Below are 19605 nucleotides of genomic sequence, written 5' to 3' on the forward strand. Positions count from 1 at the left end.
TCTGCATTCCGTGCAGGATTCATATTGTTAATTCCCTACAGCACTACTCCAGACATCAGTCGAGTCCATGCCATTTCTTGTTGCTGAACTTCTGCTTGTTCGCGCAGACCCTATACGGTGTTAGGCAGGTGTACCAGTTCCTTTTGCTCTTCAATGAATGTTGACGTTTATAGATTTTCGTATGTCTATATAGTAATGCATATCTGGGTTTTGAGTCTTCAACTTGAGAATCTGTCATTTCATATGATCCAAGATTGGTTAGTATATTTATCTCATCCTAACCAATTTCATTACTCCAGTGCTATAAAGTTTTATTAGGTAATAAACCTTGTTGAGGTCAGTTGCTGATATCCAAGATTATGGTCACAGGAAGGTGGTGAGTAGCTTGTCTACAATCACCCTTGCTACCTGCTCGGGTATTCAAGTCTCTTGAGGGAGCTCCCACCTCGGCACGGGCGTTCCGATGCGGTGTAAGAGGAAGCATGATCCAGAGCATATCTGCTGGGCGCCGGAAGCCGTGGGCAAGAAACAGCTTCGCTCTCGCTCCCCCGGCATGCACTGCTGCGCAGCACACAGCGGGGTCGAGTGCGGCTTGCACGCTCCCGACCCGTCGCCTCGCGTCGCTTTAATATCGGCTCGCGGCGCGCGCGATCCTGGCGGAGCTGCGTGGCCGCAGACGCGCCGGAATGGCGGCAACCCGGCGCGCAGGTGGGGTCCACAGCCGCCTGCCCACACACCTGTCACTCGCACGCTCGCCTCGCCGCGAGAACTTCACTGGTCGCCTCTGTCTCTGCTGCTGGCACTTCGAGTCTTCCACAGTCTATTAAACCGGATATTTCGGTACGAAATTCTACGGTATAAAAGTGTCACATATCTCTAGGTCGAGAGACAGAAGGAAGACTACAGGAGCAGTACAGAGTGTCCACTAGAGATCGGTAACGGAGTGATTACGAATATAATGTTGGGGGTTGCGTATATCTGAAATAAAGGCGTCGCTTGCGATGGGGTGGTAAATAAAGAGCACTTGCAGAGTTTACACTATTGCGCATATACAATTGCTAGTTAAAAAATGTTAGTGCAAATTTTGGCTCTCACGTAAGTCTCAGGGGATGATTTCCACACTTGGTGCATTAGTTCACTGTACCGCACCCGCGCATTAGTTGTTGTTGTTGTTGTTGCTGTTGCTGTTGTTGTGGTCTTCAGTCCTGAGACTGGTTTGATGCATCTCTCCATGCTACTCGATCCTGTGCGAGCTTCTTCATCTCCCAGGACCTACTGAAACCTACATCCTTCTGAATCTGTTTAGTGTACTCATCCCTTGGTCTCCCTCTACGATTTTTACCCTCCATGCTGTCCTCCAGTACTAAATTGGTGATCCCTTTGTGCCTCAGAACATGTCCTACCAACCGATCCCTTCTTCTAGTCACTTTGTGCTACAAACTCCTCTTCTCCCCAATCCTATTCTATACCCCCCCCCCCCCATTAGTTATGTGATCTACCCATCTAATCTTCAGCATTGTTCTGTAGCACCACATTTCTAAAGCTTCTATTCTCTTCTTGTCTAAACTATTTATCGTCCATGTTTCACTTCCATACGTGGCTACACTCCATATATATACTTTCAGAAACGACTTCCTGACACTTAAATCAATACTCGATGTTAACAAATTTCTCTTCTTCAGAAACGCTCTCCTTGCCATTGCCAGTCTACATTTTATATCCTCTCTACTTCGACCATCATCAGTTATTTTGCTCCCCAAATAGCAAAACTCGTTTACTACTTTGTCTCATTTCCTAATCTAATTCCCTCAGCATCACCCGACTTTCCGGTGGGGGAGAGGCTTGCGTACCTCAACGATACAGATACCCGTACCGTAGGTGCAACCACAACGGAGGGGTGTCTATTGAGAGGCCAGACAAACGTGTGGTTCCTGAAGAGGGGCAGCAGCCTTTTCAGTAGTTGCAGGGCAACAGTCTGGATGATTGACTGATCTGGCCATGTAACACTAACCAAAACGGCTATGCTGTTACGGTACTGCGAACGGCTGAAAGCAAAAGGAAACTACAGCCGTAATTTTTCCCGAGGGCATGCAGCTTTACAGCAGCAGCGCTTTAGTTATAGTTTTTGAATTAATTATTCACTCAGACATCAGTACATTTTATGCTAGGGAACAAAAATTTGGCGATTATTATAGCAAAATCAGTTTTTCACGACTCAGTCCAATCACTATTTATTGGCGTTGTCCTTTTCTTTCACACAATGAAATTAGCACTGGTGGGCCGGTTCACAGTTTTACTCTAGTAATAATTTGATTCCGAGCCTCCAGTAGCAGTAATGTAGGCTACTATAAACGAAAATTACTTACTCAGTTCGAACAGAACCACAAGTCCCACCGTGCTCTTTGTTCTAGCAGTTTTGGCGCGAAATCACAGATCGCCACATGTTCACTTACGACGATGTGTACCACGTAATTCGTACTCACACAAATAAGCGTAGCACTTCCAGTTTACCAAATATATGCATGCACACTTGCACTATTAAACAATACCCTTTGTCGAAAGAAATCGGCGCGAAAAAAATTCTTACTCAAACGACCACACGGGCCACCCAAAAGTGGGGCTTGCTCGCCACCCACAGGCTCCCCGACTGGCGAACGACTCACAAACGACTGACCCCTGGCCAAGATGGCCACTCGCCTATATAGGCTCGAATGTCCATCCCCCCTGATTATTTAAGTACCAATCTCCCCAGTTAAGGTCACAAATTTTGATACATACATCCCCCGACAGAAATAAGTGCATCATCGGAACCGCACGAAAAAGTACATCTCATTTCCTATGTTACATTAATTTCTAGGATTATCCTATCGCCGGTAAATCAAGTTTTAGTTTGTGCAAAATTTCGCCACTTAGCGCAAATTTGTTTGTTAACATCTGTACTGCAAAGCTTTAACATAGGACGGCATATAGCACCGTTTTTAGACGTAATCTATACGATCTACACATTGCACTGCTCAAAATCTTCAATATACTCGTATAATAATTAATTAATTATGGGCGATAAATGTTAATAATAATTTGCAGACAATGAAAACTATTGCAAGTTAAGTGTATAGTATAACTTAACTAATTTAAAATACAGGGTTATTACAAATGATTGAAGCGATTTCACAGCTCTACAATAACTTTATTATTTGAGATATTTTCACACTGCTTTGTACACACATACAAAAACTCAAAAAGTTTTTTTAGGCATTCACAAATGTTCGATATGTGCCCCTTTAGTGATTCGGCAGACATCAAGCCGATAATCAAGTTCCTCCCACACTCGGCGCAGCATGTCCCCATCAATGAGTTCGAAAGCATCGTTGATGCGAGCTCGCAGTTCTGGCACGTTTCTTGGTAGAGGAGGTTTAAACACTGAATCTTTCACATAACCCCACAGAAAGAAATCGCATGGGGTTAAGTCGGGAGAGCGTGGAGGCCATGACATGAATTGCTGATCATGATCACCACCACGACCGATCCATCGGTTTTCCAATCTCCTGTTTAAGAAATGCCGAACATCATGATGGAAGTGCTGTGGAGCACCATCCTGTTGAAAGATGAAGTCGGCGCTGTCGGTCTCCAGTTGTGGCATGAGCCAAATTTCCAGCATGTCCAGATACACGTGTCCTGTAACGTTTTTTTCGCAGAAGAAAAAGGGGCCGTAAACTTTAAACCGTGAGATTGCACAAAACACGTTAACTTTTGGTGAATTGCGAATTTTCTGTACGAATGCGTGAGGATTCTCTACCGCCCAAATTCGCACATTGTGTCTGTTCACTTCACCATTAAGAAAAAATGTTGCTTCATCACTGAAAACAAGTTTCGCACTGAACGCATCCTCTTCCGTGAGCTGTTACAACCGCGCCGAAAATTCAAAGCGTTTGACTTTGTCATCGGGTGTCAGGGCTTGTAGCAATTGTAAACGGTAAGGCTCCTGTTTTATCCTTTTCCGTAAGATTTTCCAAACCGTCGGCTGTGGTACGTTTAGCTCCCTGCTTGCTTTATTCGTCGACTTCCGCGGGCTACACGTGAAAATTGCCCGCACGCGTTCAACCGTTTCTTCGCTCACTGCAGGCCGACCCGTTGATTTCCCCTTACAGAGGCATCCAGAAGCTTTAAACTGCGCATACCATCGCCGAATGGAGTTAGCAGTTGGTGGATCTTTGTTGAATTTCGTCCTGAAGTGTCGTTGCACTGTTATGACTGACTGATGTGAGTGCATTTCAAGCACGACACACGCTTTCTCGGCTCTTGTCGCCATTTTGTCTCACTGCGCTCTCGAGCGCTCTGGTGGCAGAAACCTGAAGTGCAGCTTCAGCCGAACAAAACTTTATGAGTTTTTCTACGTATATGTAGTGTGTTGTGACCATATGTCAATGAATGGAACTACAGTGAATTTATGAAATCGCTTCAATCATTTGTAATAGCCCTGTACATGTGATACCACCCAAAATATTACATAGTGCCGTTCTTTACGTCATGAATTTTCTATTGAATATCATAAATATTTTTCCATCAAACTTTGTTTATTGCACTTTATGGGCTTAATTATTTATAAATCTCAACGTATGACTACGGCACTCGATCCGCTACGACGAAACGTTTTTAATGAGCTTGCCCATCCCTGTAAGTTGTTATTTACTATTTTCATTAATCTTACAGTATTCGTGACATTAACCGATTTTGAGGTTACTATAATTTTTGCGTCTCGTGACGTGAAATAAAGATCGATCTTTCAGAAAGTACATATTGCTGACCACAATCCACTGCCGCATCGCTCTTCACCGTAAGGTACATAGTTTTCGCGTAATGCGCGAAAAACCAAACAATGCCCCAAGCTACGGGTCACGTGCTGACGGAGGCGTCCCACTGACCGTTGCATAATCTCGCACGGGCGCGCCACGCGCTTCCGCGAATGGCACACAATGTCACGCGCTCGCTCTCCACAAAGTAATCCTTGTATACTTGATCTATTCATCTAGTAACGGGAGTTTGTACCGTCACACGCTGTTACGTGGCTGTTGTAACGGATCGCTGTAATTCCGAAAGTAGACGAATCTGAGACAGTCGCCCTGCTGTCGCTTCCTGCTCTTCAACACGTTATCTCTTACTGACGCTTGCAGGAGTGCTTGTAGTGACTTACTATGACCAGTTATCGGGATCAGATGACTTCTAAAATTTTTTGTGAGACTGCAAAGGATGTAAGAGGAAAATTGAGTGATGTGGTGTTTAAAAATACGGGCATTGCGACGCGGTGTTGCAGGAAGCATGAAGCCAGAGCAGAACGCCAGAAAATAATGCACTCCATTTTTTTCTCAGCCGAAAACAATACTACGAATGCGAGGCGTTACGCATGTATTGTTTGAAGTTTCCTGAGTGAGTGCGCCAAGTTTCCGTCCTTTCCGACAGATACCATAGCTGGATGACATTTTCAAATTGTGTCTATTGGTGATGTGCGTTACAAGCAACGTGTCGTCACTGAATTTCTCACTGCAGAGAAAGAAACTCTGGGGAATATTAACAAACGCTTGTGCAAAGTCTATGGAGCATATGCCGTCGACAGAAGTGCAGTTAGTCGCTGAGCACCGAGGGTGAAATCATTAGAAGGCGGCTCGGCGAAGCTCCACGATTTGCAGCGGTCGGGGAGGCCATCCACGGTTGTCACATCTGACATGTTCCGGCGAGCTAATGTTGTCATTCGCCAGTAAAGGATGCCATTCTTGGAAGGCACTTTGAGGACGATGAGGAGGTGATTCACACTGTCACACTGTGAAGCACTGGCTCCACCACCCAGACAGGGATTGGTGCCGACAGGGGACACACGCCCTTGTTTCGCGCTGGATGAAGGTCATTGAACGGGACGGAGATCACTCTGAAAAAAAATGGTGCGTAGATAAAACACCATTCTTTCGTGTGTGTAATTCTCGTTAAGTTCAATAAAGTATTGTTGAAGAAGCAAATACGGTGCATTACTTTCTGGGCAACTCTCGTACGAATGTGTCTAAGGCCTAACCCTTGAGTGGTGTTTACTTGTACATGTGCAGGGTCTTTGTTTTAACTTGAGACAACTAACTACCTCGGAAACGACTCATCGCACTAAAAACAGGTCTGCGTGAAAAGTTAACATTAGTAAAGGGAATATCTGTCTGCGCTACAACTGGACACTTACTAATCACCCCTACTGCTTGGACGGGGTCAACTTTGTATTTTGAAATGGTTGCACCTATTTTTAATCCTTATTTGAATTCTACGCAAAAAACACGTACGGTTTGCCCAAATCACTGTTTTTCACTACTGGTTGATGGTGCTGTAACCAACAAATATCAAGTGGGCCTGTTTTTGTAGTTAAGAACCGATGTATTTGATTCTACATTTCATTTAAGATGTAAATGTAAACCTTTGTACTCTAACAATTGATATTTAGGGTCAATATTTACTTTAGTGTTGAAAATTTGATTAGGTGGTAGAAAGTAGTCTGCCGTTTCAGTGTCTGCTTAGAACCCACGTTTAGTGTGATCCAGGAACAACAGCGTAGTTGTAATAGTTTTCTGTTCCCATCCAGGTGCCCGCATCTCGTGGTCGTGCGGTAGCGTTCTCGCTTCCCACGCCCGGGTTCCCGGGTTCGATTCCCGGCGGGGTCAGGGATTTTCTCTGCCTCGTGATGGCTGGGTGTTGTGTGCTGTCCTTAGGTTAGTTAGGTTTAAGTAGTTCTAAGTTCTAGGGGACTGATGACCATAGATGTTAAGTCCCATAGTGCTCAGAGCCAACCCATCCAGGTGCTTGATATCGGTGGGTCACCTTGCGTCTCACAATTGTAGTATTTAATTTCACTGTCCTGTTGCCTCTCACTATTGAGGTGTTTGATTTCGGTGAGTGTCCATTGCAGCTGCGCCTGTCACCAATACTTCATGGCCATTTTCCCTTATTACAAAGGCCGCGGTCTGAATTCCGGCGATATTTGGTGTTAATGGGCTGTGGCAGCAGACGACTAAGGCGAGTGCCCTTGCTAACAGCACGATATCTCCTGCAGCGCCTCTACTGGGCTCGTGATCATATCGGATGGAACTTAGACGACTGTAACACCTTTCCTGGTCGGGCGAGTCCCAGTTTCAGTTGGTAAGAGCTGTCGGTAGCGTTCGAGTGAGGCGCAGCCCCCACGAGCCATGGACTCAAGCTGTCAACAAACCACCGTGCAAGACGGTGGTAGTTCCATAATAGTGTGGGGTGTGTTTACATGGAATGGACTGGACTCATTTATCCAGCTGAACCCGTGATTGACTACTTAGACCATTAGCAGCTATTCACGAAAAAAAAATTGGTTCAAATGGCTCTGAGCGCTATGGGACTTAACATCTGAGCTCATCAGTTCCCTAGAACTTAGACCTACTTATACCTAACTAACCTAAGGACAGCGCACACATTCATGCCCGACGCAGGATTCGAACCTTCGACAGTACAAACAGCGCGGTTCCGGACTCAATTTTTCGTAGGACGTACTGGACAATTCGAGCGAATGATTTAGCAGCAAAAATTGCTCGACATGAATCCAATAGAAAGTATGTGGGACATAATAGAGAGGTTAGCCACTGTATAAAATCCTACATTGGCAAAACTTTTGCAGTTATAGACGGCTGTAGAGGCAGCATGGTTCAATATTTCTGCAGGGGACTTCCAACGACTTGTTGAGTCCACGCCACCTCGAGTTGCTGCACTACTCTGGGCAAAACGAGGTCCGACACGATATTAGGAGATATCTTTTGTCACCTCAGTGTCCATCATAAACAGCAAGGGTCCCCTGACACACTATTTCTGTGGTTTCACTTAATCATTTGAAGAGCGATCTCGTTAGAGTTCCTTCTACAAGTTCACAGGTAAATTAATACATGCGTAATCAAATTATACTGATACAAGGAAAAAGTTTTACATTATATAGCTGTAGTCAGAAGGAGAAAATATAAAAATGCAGTAAATGAAGCAGGCAAAAAGGAATACAAACGTCTCAAAAATGAGATCGATAGGAAGTGCAAAATGGCTATGCAGGGACAAACGTAAGGATGTAGAGGCTTATCTCACTAGGGGTAAGGTAGATACTGCCTACAGGAGAATTAAAGAGACGTTTGGAGAAAACAGGACGACTTGCGTGAATATCAAGGGAAAGCAGAAAGGTGGAATGAATACATAGAGGGTCTATACAAGGACGATGTTCTTGAGGACAATATTATAGAAATGAAAGAAAATGTAGATGAAGATGAAATGGGAGATATGATACTGCGTGAAGAGTTTGACAGAGCACTGAAAAATCTAAGTCGAAATAAGGCCTCGGGAGAAGACAACATTCCATTAGAACTACTGACAGCCTTGAGAGAGCCAGTCCTGATAACCCTCTACCATCTGGTGCACAAGATGTATGAGACAGGCGAAATACCCTCAGACTTCAAGAAGAATATAATAATTCCAATCTGAAAGAAAGCAGGTGTTGGCAGATGTGAAAATGACCGGACTATCGGTTTAATAAGTCATGGCTGCAAAATACGAACGCGAGTTCTTTACAGACGAATGGAAAAACTAGTAGAAGCAGACCTCGGGGAAGATCAGTTTGGATATCGTAGAAATGTTGGAACACGTGAGGCAATACTGACCCTACGACTTATCTTAGAAGAAAGATTAAGGAAAGGAAAACCTACGTTTCTAGACTTAGAGAAAGCTTTTGACATTGTTGACTGGAATACTCTCTTTCCAATCCTGAAGGTGGCAGGTGTAAAATACAGGGGGCGAAAGGTCTATTTACAATTTGTACAGAAACCAGATGGCAGTTATAAGAGTCGAGGTACATGAAAGGGAAACGGTGGTTGGGAAGGGAGTGAGACAGGGTTGTAGCCTCTCCCCGATGTTATTCGATCTGTATATTGAGCAAGCAGTAAAGGAAACAAAAGAAAATTCGGAGTAGGTATTAAAATCCAGGGAGAAGAAATAAAAGCTTTGAGGTTCGCCGATGACATTGCAATTCTGTCAGAGATAGCAAAAGACTTGGAAGAGCAGTGTCTTGAAAGGAGGATATAAGATGAACATCAACAAAAGCAAAAGGAGGATAATGGAATGTAGTTGAATTAAGTCGGGTGAGGCTGAGGGAATTAGATTAGCAAATGAGACACTTAAAGTAGTAAAGGAGTTTTGCTATTTGGGGAGCAAAATAACTGATGATGGTCGAAGTAGAGAGGATATAAAATGTAGATTGGCAATGGCAAGGAAAGCGTTTCTGAAGAAGAGAAATTTGTTAACATCGAGTATAGATGTAAGTGTCAGGTAGTCGTTTCTGAAAGTATTTGTATGGAGTGGAGCCACCTATGGAAGTGAAACATGGACGAGGGAGACCAAGAGATGAATACACGAAGCAGATTCAGAGGGATGTAGGTTGCAGTAGGTACTGGGAGATGAAGAAGCTTGCACAGGATAGAGTAGCATGGGGAGCTGCATCAAACCAGACTCAGGACTGAAGACGACAATAATAACAGCAACAGTTGTAGTCAGCTCTCAAACATTCAGGATATGTTACTTAAGTCACGGTGTCTCATGATTAAACTTCTGTTCCATTTGCAACCGGTATCCAATATCAGAATATGTGACCCTCACAGAAATCGATACACTCTTGCATTCGTTGTTGCACAGCATCCAACCCTTGCTCTGTGAGTGACATATCATGGAACTTGTCTTACCAGTCAAGGTCTGTTTTTCCTTGAAGGTTTTTTTGATTTGAACTGCCGTTTGAAATGTTGCATTATTCTACTGAAATATGCCATTTGCTAACCTGGCCGTAGAGACAGTGACAAAGGGGTTTGGCATTCTTGCTAGAACTTGGCGGGTATTCAGTCTCCCTGCCACAATTACCGAACAGTCAAGTTGTCAAATCCATTTTCTCCAGCACCATGGTTCTGTGAGAGTTACAGGTTGTGAAAAGAGCTTCTTCCTGTAATTTTTTTCCTATGGGCACGGTGGTGTACACCAAGACACGACTAAAACAAATGCCTTCAATAAATCTCCATTTACACCCATTGTCGGTGATCTGTGGGTAGGCTCCTGGGAAGCAGATACTGGGCTAATGTGTGGTTGGTGCCGATTGGCACTGGCAGATACCCAGTGTCTCGGTGGCTAGGAGGGCTTTAGCTTAACCCTCAGCCTACCAAAGTTGTAGCCCTAGCAGGAGATGCTGTCAGGGTGATAGTGGAACAGTAGTGAACTCAGCTGGAAGGTGGGTGGCAATGCATGCCAGATGAAATGCGATAATGCTGCACCAGGATAATGTGGAAAGCGTTCTTTTTATGGAATTATGCCTTTCCAGGGATGCGTCAGCCACTGAATGAGAGGAACTGTCTGTAACTGGAATGTGGCCAGTTTCATCTGTAGGCAAGATGGAAATACAGGTGCATCGGCTAGTGCAGACTCTCAGACACAGTCAGGCAGCAGACGAAGAAGACGAAACGCTCTTTGCTGGAGTGCGTTGAGGTTCAAATGGCTCTGAGCACCATGGGACTTAACATCTATGGTCATCAGTCCCCTAGAACTTAGAACTACTTAAACCTAACTAACCTAAGGACGTCACACAACACCCAGTCATCACGAGGCAGAGAAAATCCCTGACCCCGCCGGGAATCGAACCCGGGAACCCGGGCGTGGGAGTGCGTTGAGGACCAGCCGATCTATGTATGAAGTCACCGAGGTGCGACCGCTAGGCCACGTCAGTATTGCCGACCCTGTGGCAATGGGGGCTGTCTGTTTGTTATCTGCTCGCTGCTGTATATGCAGAGCAGCGTATGGATGGGTTGTGCACAGTGTGACGATAGAAACCCCGTTACTAGATGGATGTTTCTAGTATGCAAGGATTGTTTAGTGGAGAGCGAGCGCGCGACATTGTGCGCCATTCGCGGAAGCGCGTGGCGCGCCTGCGCGAGATTTCCAACATTCGGTGGGACGCCTCCGTCGCCGGGCGGCTACGTAGCCCGCAGCTTGGGGCATTGTTTGGTTTTTCGCGCATTACGCGAAAACTATGTAACTTACGGTGAAGAGGGATGCGGCAGTGGATTGTGGTCAGCAATATGCACGTTCTGAAAGATCGATCATTATTTCAAGTCACGAGACGCAAAAAGTATAGTAACCTCAAAATCGGTTAATATCACGAATACCGAAAAATTAAGAAAAATAGTAAATAACAACTTCCAGTGATGAGCGAGCACTCATTAAAAACGTTTCGTCATAGCGGGTCGAGTGCTGTAGTCATATGTTAAGATTCATAAATAATTAAGCCCGTAAAGAGCAATAAACAAAGTTTGAGAGAAAATTGTTTATAAAATTCAACAGAAAATTCATGACGTAAAGAACGGCACTATATAATATATTGGATGACATCACACGTAGTTTAAACTAGTTAAGATATACTACACACTTAACTTGCAATAGTTTTCATTGTTTACAAATTATTATTAACATTTATCGCCCATAATTAATTAATTATTATAGATATGAAAATTTTGAGCAGCGCAATGTGTAGATCGCTGTAGATTACGTTGTAAAAACGGTTCTATATGCAGTATTATGTTAATACTTTGCAACACAGATTTCAACAAACAAATTTGCGCTAAGTGGCGAAAGTTTGCAAAAACTAAAACTTGATTTACGAGCGATAGAATAATCCTAGAAATTAATGTAAGATAGTAAATGAGATGCACTTTTTAGCGCGATTCCGATGGTGTACTTACTTTTGCCGAGGGATGTATGTATCAAAATTTGTAACCTTAACTTGTGAGATTGGTACTCGCATAACCACGGGGAGGTTGACGTCCGAGCCTATATAAGTGAGAAGCCATCTTGGCCAGGGGTGAGTCGTTGGTCAGTCGTTTTGGAGGGTGGGTGGCGAGCAAGCCGACTTGAGGGTGGCCCATGTGGTCGTCTGAGAACTGTTTTTCGCTCCGATTTATTTCGACAAAGAGTATTGTTTAATAGTGCAAGTGTGCAAGCATTTGTTTGGTGAACCGCAAGTGCTACGATTATTTGTGTGAGTACGATTTACGAGGTATACATAGTCGTAAGTGAACATGTGGCGATCTGTGATTCTGCCCCAAAACTGTTGGGACAAACAGAACAGTGGGACTTGTGAATCTGTTGGAACCGGCTGAATAACTTTAGATTATAGCAGCCTAAATTACTGCTATTGGGGGCTCAGAGTCAAATTATTATAAAAGTAAAACTGTAAACCGTCTCAAGAATGCTAATTTTATTGTGTGAAAGAAAGGGACAACGCCAAAAAATAGTGATTGAACTGTGTCGTGAAAAACTGATATTGCTATAATAATCGCCTAATTTTTGTTCACTAGCATAAACTGTACTCATGTCTGAGTGAATAATTAATTCAAAAACTATAACAAATGCGCGGGTGTGGAAGTGTACTAATGCACCAAGTGTGGAAATCATTCCGTGAGACTCAGGTGAGAGCCAAAATTTGCAATAACATTTTTTAACCAACATTTGTATACGCACATTCGTGTGAACTCTGCAACCGCACTTCTTCTTCATTATTTACCGCCTCGTCGCAACAGGTACGCAACAAATCCAGGCTGTGGGCTGTGTATAGAGTGAGATGCCGGATAGACATTGCAGAGTTATACAGTAAGAACGTTTAGGCACTCTGCTTGCCATCTCATCTCTGCCCTGTTAGAAGTGCAGCACGCTAGCTCATTCGATGCTTGTTTTTTTCGAATGGATGTAGAAGTGATGGGCACACATCAGCACGGTTTTGCGGCTGTGGCTGCAAGAGGACCAATGGTCAGCATGCCATCGAACTGCTAAGTGAAATGATACGTTCGCTGTGGTTCACAGAGCGTCTCTTTCTATCTTTACTGCAGCGTGAGAGTAAAGCAATATGTTGTGTTCCTAGTGTGTGGGCTAAGTGTGTTTAAATCCCGTTGCGTGCCAGCCATAGTGTTGCTCTGTTTACTGTCTCACTGCTTGAGAAGCATTGTGCTTTGACGATGTACAAGCAGCATCGTTTCAAGTTGTCTATGTACTTCGGCATTGTCATTGCCGGTAGCATCATTTAGGTCATTTAGTGTCAAGTACTGCGTCGCGTTAGTGTTCTCCTCTATTGAGAATTCGAGTCTAGTTAAACTAATATGTGAGTGTACTTGTATCTAGCACAAGTGTGGTGATTACTTAGATGACAAGAATTTTCCTCGTGTCTCCACTATTAATTTAATGTCTGGATTGCCTTTTCTGCAATATGTATTCCTTCAAGTAACGTAACCAAATATGATGGCCGTGATTTCCCTAAATCGCTCCAGGCAAATGCCGCGATGGTTCCTTTGAAAGGGCATGGCTGACTTCCTTCCCCGTCCTTTCGTAATCTGATGAGACCGATCACCTTCAGTGACATTAAAAGCAAGGGTGATAATTCTAAGAGTGCAACGGAAATTCCACTGCTAAATGCAGAGAAGAGAGTGGGTAAGTGGAGAGAATAGATTGAAAGTCTCTATGAGGGGGATGATTTGCCTGATATGATAGAAAAAGAAACAGGAGTCGATTTAGAGGAGACAATATTAGAATCAGAATTTAAAAGAGCTTTGCGGGAGTTAAGTTCTAATAAGAAAGAAGGGATAGATAACATTCCATCTGAATTTCTAATATCACTGGGGGAAGTGGCAACAAACCGTCTATTCACGTTGGTGTGTAGAATGTATGAATCTGGTGACATACCATCTAACTTTCGAAAAAGCATCATCCACACAGTTCTGAAGACGGCAAGAGCTGACAACTGCGAGAATTATCGCACGATCAGCTTAACAATTCATGCATCCAAGTTGATTCCAAGAATAATATACAGAAGAATGGTAAAGAAAGTTTAGGATGCGCCTGATGACGATCAGTTTGGTTTTAGGAAAGGTAAAGGCACGAGAGAGACAATTCTGACGTTGCGGTTAATAATGGAAGCAAGACTAAAGAAAAATCATGAGACGTTCATAGGATTTATCGATCTGGAAAAAGCGTTCGACAATGTAAAATGAAACAAGATGTTCGAAATTCTGAAAATAATAGGCGTAAGCTATAGGGAGAGACGGGTCATATAGAACATGTACAACAGCCAAGAAGGAATAGTGAGAGTGGATGACCAAGAACGAAGTGCTCGTATTGAAAAGGTTGTAAGACAAGGCTGTAACCTTTCGCCCCTACTGTTCATTCCGTACATCGAGGATGCAATGATGGAAGTAAACGAAAGTTTCAGGAGTGGAATTAAAATTCAAGGTGAAGGGATATCAATGATTTGATTCACTGATGACATTGCTGTCCTGTGTGAAAGCGAGGAAGAATTACATGATCTACTGAACGGAATGAACAGTCTAATGAATGCAGAGTATGGATTGAGAGTAAATTGAAGAAAGACGAAGGTAGTCAGAAGTAGTAGAAATGATAATAGCGAGAAATTAACAACAGAATTGATGGTTACGAAGTAGATGAAGTTAAGGAATTCTGCTACCGTGGCAGAAAAATAATCAATGACGGACGGAGCAAGGAGGGCATCAAAAGGAGACTAGCACTGGAAAAATGGGCATTCCTGGCCAAGAGAAGTCTACTAATATCAAATATCGACCTTAATTTGACTAAGAAATTTCTGAGAATGTACGTCTGGAGTACAGCATTGTATGGCAGTGCAACATGGACTGTGGGAAAAATGGAACAAGAGAATCGAAGCATTTGCGATGTGCTGCTACAGAATGTTGCAAATTATGTGGACTGATAAGGTACGGAACGAGGAGGTCCTGCGCAGAATCGGAGAGGAAAGAAATATGTGGAAAACACTGATAAGAAGAACGGACAGGCTGATTGGACATTTGTTAGACATGAGGGAATGACTTCCATCGTACTAGGCGGAGCTGTAGAGGACAAAATCTGTAGAAGAAGACAGGGACTGGAATACATCCAGAAAATAATTGAGGACGTATGTTGCACGTGCTACTCTGTGATGGAGAGGTTAGCGCAAGTGAGGAATTCGTGGCGGGCCGCATCAAAGCAGTCAGAAGAGTGATGGCAATAAAATAATAATAATAATAATAATAAACGGCAGGAAATAATTTCAACATAAATAATGAAGTATCGAATTTCACTGACAACCTTAATGAATTATACAATGAACACTCTCCTTTAAAAACAGTAAGTGCAGGGAGGAAAACTACAACATTACTTACAGAGGACCTCAAAGGCCTGTTGAATGTCAGAGACGGGACACACAGGCCTTACGAACGGTACCCGGCTTCTAATAACTATCTTTCCTACAAGGAATTACGCAGCCGAGATGGTCATTCTGTGAGAAATACAAAACTTACGTATGCTCATTAGCTAACTGAGGACCTTTGCAGATCCGAAGTCTATGAATAGCGAAATCAAAATCGTAATTCTATTGAGGATCTAGCTACTTACCCATGCCGATATCCTTGTTTGATGAACGCAAAAGAATGGAAACCATTGACTCCCTTAGGGCATAAGTGATTGGTACAAATGAGAAATTTTTTCCTCAGACGATAAGTCTGTTGCAAGTATAGTGTCCTGCAGCTGGCGAACGTATAAGCACAACGGGCTTCCTGACCGTATTAGGGATTACCGTCTGCTGATAAATTTTTTTTAGTTTGTACCAACCACTGATACCTTCAGAATCCTTGGCACCCTTATGCGTTGATTCACTACTAAATATCGGACATTTTCAATCATTCTCTGATGCGCAGCCTCTTCCCAACATCCGGGAAGCACGGAGTCTTAAACCTTTAACCAAGCATGATTCTGCCAACAAGCTTCTGACTGCAGGTTCATTTGCATTCTACCACATTTACCCAAAGATTTAGAATATATAGTGCAAGATTTAATATGAAATAACCTTTTACATGAAAACCTATTGGGTTTCTAGCAAAATAGCAGCACGACCATTGCTCGTATAAAAGTGACAGACGAACTGAAACAAGTTATGCACAAACAGCAGATGACTAATCAGTTTTTTGGATTTCAGCGAACCTTTCGACACTGTTGACTTGATATTCTGCTTGCTAAACTCGCAAGTCCTAAATTTTCTTCAAGTGATGTTTAATGGTTCCACTCATATCTCTCATTCCACCAACAGTGTGTAATTATTGGAACTAAAATGTCATACCAGGGATCCCACAAGGATCAGTATTGGGCCCATTTCTTTTCTCATATATTGATGATGTATCAAGTATTCTCTCTCACTGGAAATATCATCTATAACCTCACGGCTTTCAGCTACATCTAAGTGCAATTCCATCAAACTTCTGTGTTGTCATCCAGCATTCTGAGTGGAAACAGAACGTAGGTTGCAAATTTAACTCATCTCAATCGCAACAATCTTAGTCGCTCATGAAGACTAATTACAACGTAGTTCAAAGAAGCTCTTGCACCCTTATCTTAAACAGATTATAAAAAAACTTTTTCTCTTCTGCAAAGAACTTACGATTAATTCTGGACCATCACTTATACAGGACTGTACATAGAACTGCAGTCTATAAGAAAGTGTTAGCGTCCCTTTGTTCTCTGTAGATATTAGAAAAGTATTCTCTTTCGAGCTTAAAACGAAGTTCTTACGGTCACTAATACTCCCCATACTTGACTATGGTGATGTCGTATGTCAACGAAGCTCGTGCGACAGTTTACGTAGGCCAGAAATGGCGGTGAATATTTGTGTGCGATATAGTAGCAACATACGCTATTTCGATCATATCACTTCTGCCTACGAACAATCGTTTTGGCTGCGTGCCGATAAGCGTAGAGAGTATCATACACTATGTTTGCTCTGTCGTTTTCTCATTGCACTCCCTTTTATTTATCTTCAACTTTTCCACTTTTGTGGAAACAGCATGGCAGAAATACTCGTTCTCAACAAAGTAAAATTCTCTTTCTTAACCATTTTCTCTACGAAAAAACCTGACTTTGGGACAATCTTCCCCAAAATGTCAGAAAATTAAATTGCTTCCATTCTTCAAAAGACAGTTAATGGCACACCTTGTATCACAAAAGCAATCTCACACATATACAAGTCTGCAGCTCCAATTCGGCAATCCCCCCCCCCCCCCCAAAACTTTTACCTCCCCCATGTTGGAAATGTTCTTTATTTAAATTTTATTCTTTCGTAACAGTTACTGTTAGAGTCATTTCAATCTCGTCCTCTTTCTTTACCCCTTCCGCTGCTGAAATACTAAACATGTACTCAAAGGTGCTAAACTTATCTATAAACTATGCTGTTATTATTATTATTAGTGTCAATCATTATTTTTCATTATTATTCAATGCAGGAGGCGATCTTTGATTTTTTATTGTAGACCTCTTTTGAAAATCAAGTTATTTGCCAATATCACTATGTAAACACAGTTTCTTTATTGCTAGTTTCGGCAATATGTATTGCGATCGTCAGATCTATAAAAAGAAAATATGCCGAGGGTACAGGCGTAAAGCAAAGAAATGTATAGCGCATACACTAGAGCCCAATCAGAAAAATTACATGCCCATAAAAGTGGACTGTGGTAGCTACATGATACAATACTTAACACGACTAGGTCGCATGAGGACTGCACATGTGCTGTAAAATAACAACTCACAAGATTCTGCTAATATGGTCTGATACACTATGTGATCAAAGTTATCCGAACACCTGGCCGGAAATGACTTACCAGTTCGAGGCGTCCTCCATCGGTAATGCTGGAATTTAATATGGTGTTGGGCCACCCTGAGCCTTGATGACAGCTTCCCACTCTCGCAAACATACGTTCAATCAGGTGCTGGAAGGTTTCTTGGGGAATGACAGCACGTTCTTCACGAAGTGTTGCACTGAGGAAAGGTATCGATGTTGGTCGGCGTTCTAAAACATCTCAAAGGTGTTGTATAGGATTAAGGTCAGGACTCTGTGCAGGTCAGTCCATTACACGGATGTTATTGTCGTGTAACCACTCCGCCACAGGCCAAGTATTATGAACAGGCCCTCCATCATGTTGAAAGATGCTGTCGCCATCCCTGAATTTCTCTTCAACAGTGGGAAGAAAGCAGGTGCTTAAAACATCAATGTGACCCCGTGCTGTGATAGTGCCACGCAAAACAACATGGGTGCTAGCACCCTCCATGAAAAACACAACCACACTATAACACCACCACCTCCGAATTTTACTTCTGGCACTACACACGCTGGAAGACGACGTTCTCCGGGCATTCCCCATACCCACATCCTGTCATCGGATCGCCGCATTGTGTACCGTGATTCGCCACTCTACACAACGTTTCTCCACTGTTCAATAATCCAATGTTTACGCTCCTTACACCAATCAAGGCGTCGTTTGGCATTTACCGTGCGTGATGTGTGGCTTATGATCAGCCTCTCGACCATGATATCCAAGTTTTCTCACCTCCCGCCTTACTGTCATAGTACCTGCATTGGACCCTGATGCAGTTTGGAGTTCCTGTGTGATAGTCTGTCGGCGGTCTCTGTCAGTCAATAGAAGAGGTTGGCCTGTACGCTTTTGTGCTGTATGTGTCCTCTCACATTTCCACTTCACTATCACATCGGAAACAGTGGACCTAGTAATGTTTAGGAGTGTGGAAATCTCGCATACAGACACTTGTGACACCCAGTCACCTGACCACGATCGAAGTCCGTGAGTTCTGCGGAGCGCCACGATGTCTAATGACTACTGAGAATGCTGATACGAGGTATCTGGCAGTAGGTGGCATCATAATGCACCTAATATAAAAAACGTATGCGTCTTTGGGGTGTCCGGGTACGTTTGATCGCACAGTGTACAAGCCAAAGACTACATATGACTATGAATATCTGTAATAAGTAAAATTTTTGTTTAATAAACACATACGACAAAAGAGTGGAGCATTACAATGTGGTGCCAGGTTTTCTGTCGTAAGGTATGTACAACTGTGAACATGAACAAGACAAAAAGCCTAAATGGCACACCTTGGCGCTTCGTGGTATAAAGACATATTGGCTGCGACAAAGTTACTGATGTATGGATCTGGATTGCAACGGATGATGGTGCTGATATGTACCACCAGATGGCTATTTGCATTGCCTGACGTCAATTACAACCAATTAAATGTGATTTTGGTTTTCTGTCCTGTAGGATGATTTGAAAATAGATTCCGATCCAGAACTAGTCATCATGTTAATAAAAATGAAAAACATTTGCAGCTTCGACTGTTTATCCGTTGTACTGATTAACACAAATTGCTATCCTGCGATTATTACAGCATGCAGGAATTGTGCATTTATGGGAGTTGTTATTTTACAGCATATTGTACAGTCTTCATGCGACAGACGCGGGTATGCATCATATGAAGAGGATACCACTGCCTTGTTTTATGGGTATGTGATTTTTGTCACTGAGATGTTGTGAATGAGCTAGTACACTTATTTTTCAACTGTAAGCCTGTAACCCCGCTATATTTTCGTTTTATAGATCCGAGGATGGCATTAGATATTGCTGGTAATCCCAGAATTGTGTTGATACAGAGACC

Source organism: Schistocerca serialis, chromosome 8 (assembly GCF_023864345.2).
Source record: "Schistocerca serialis cubense isolate TAMUIC-IGC-003099 chromosome 8, iqSchSeri2.2, whole genome shotgun sequence".
NCBI classification, from domain to species: Eukaryota; Metazoa; Arthropoda; class Insecta; order Orthoptera; family Acrididae; genus Schistocerca; species Schistocerca serialis.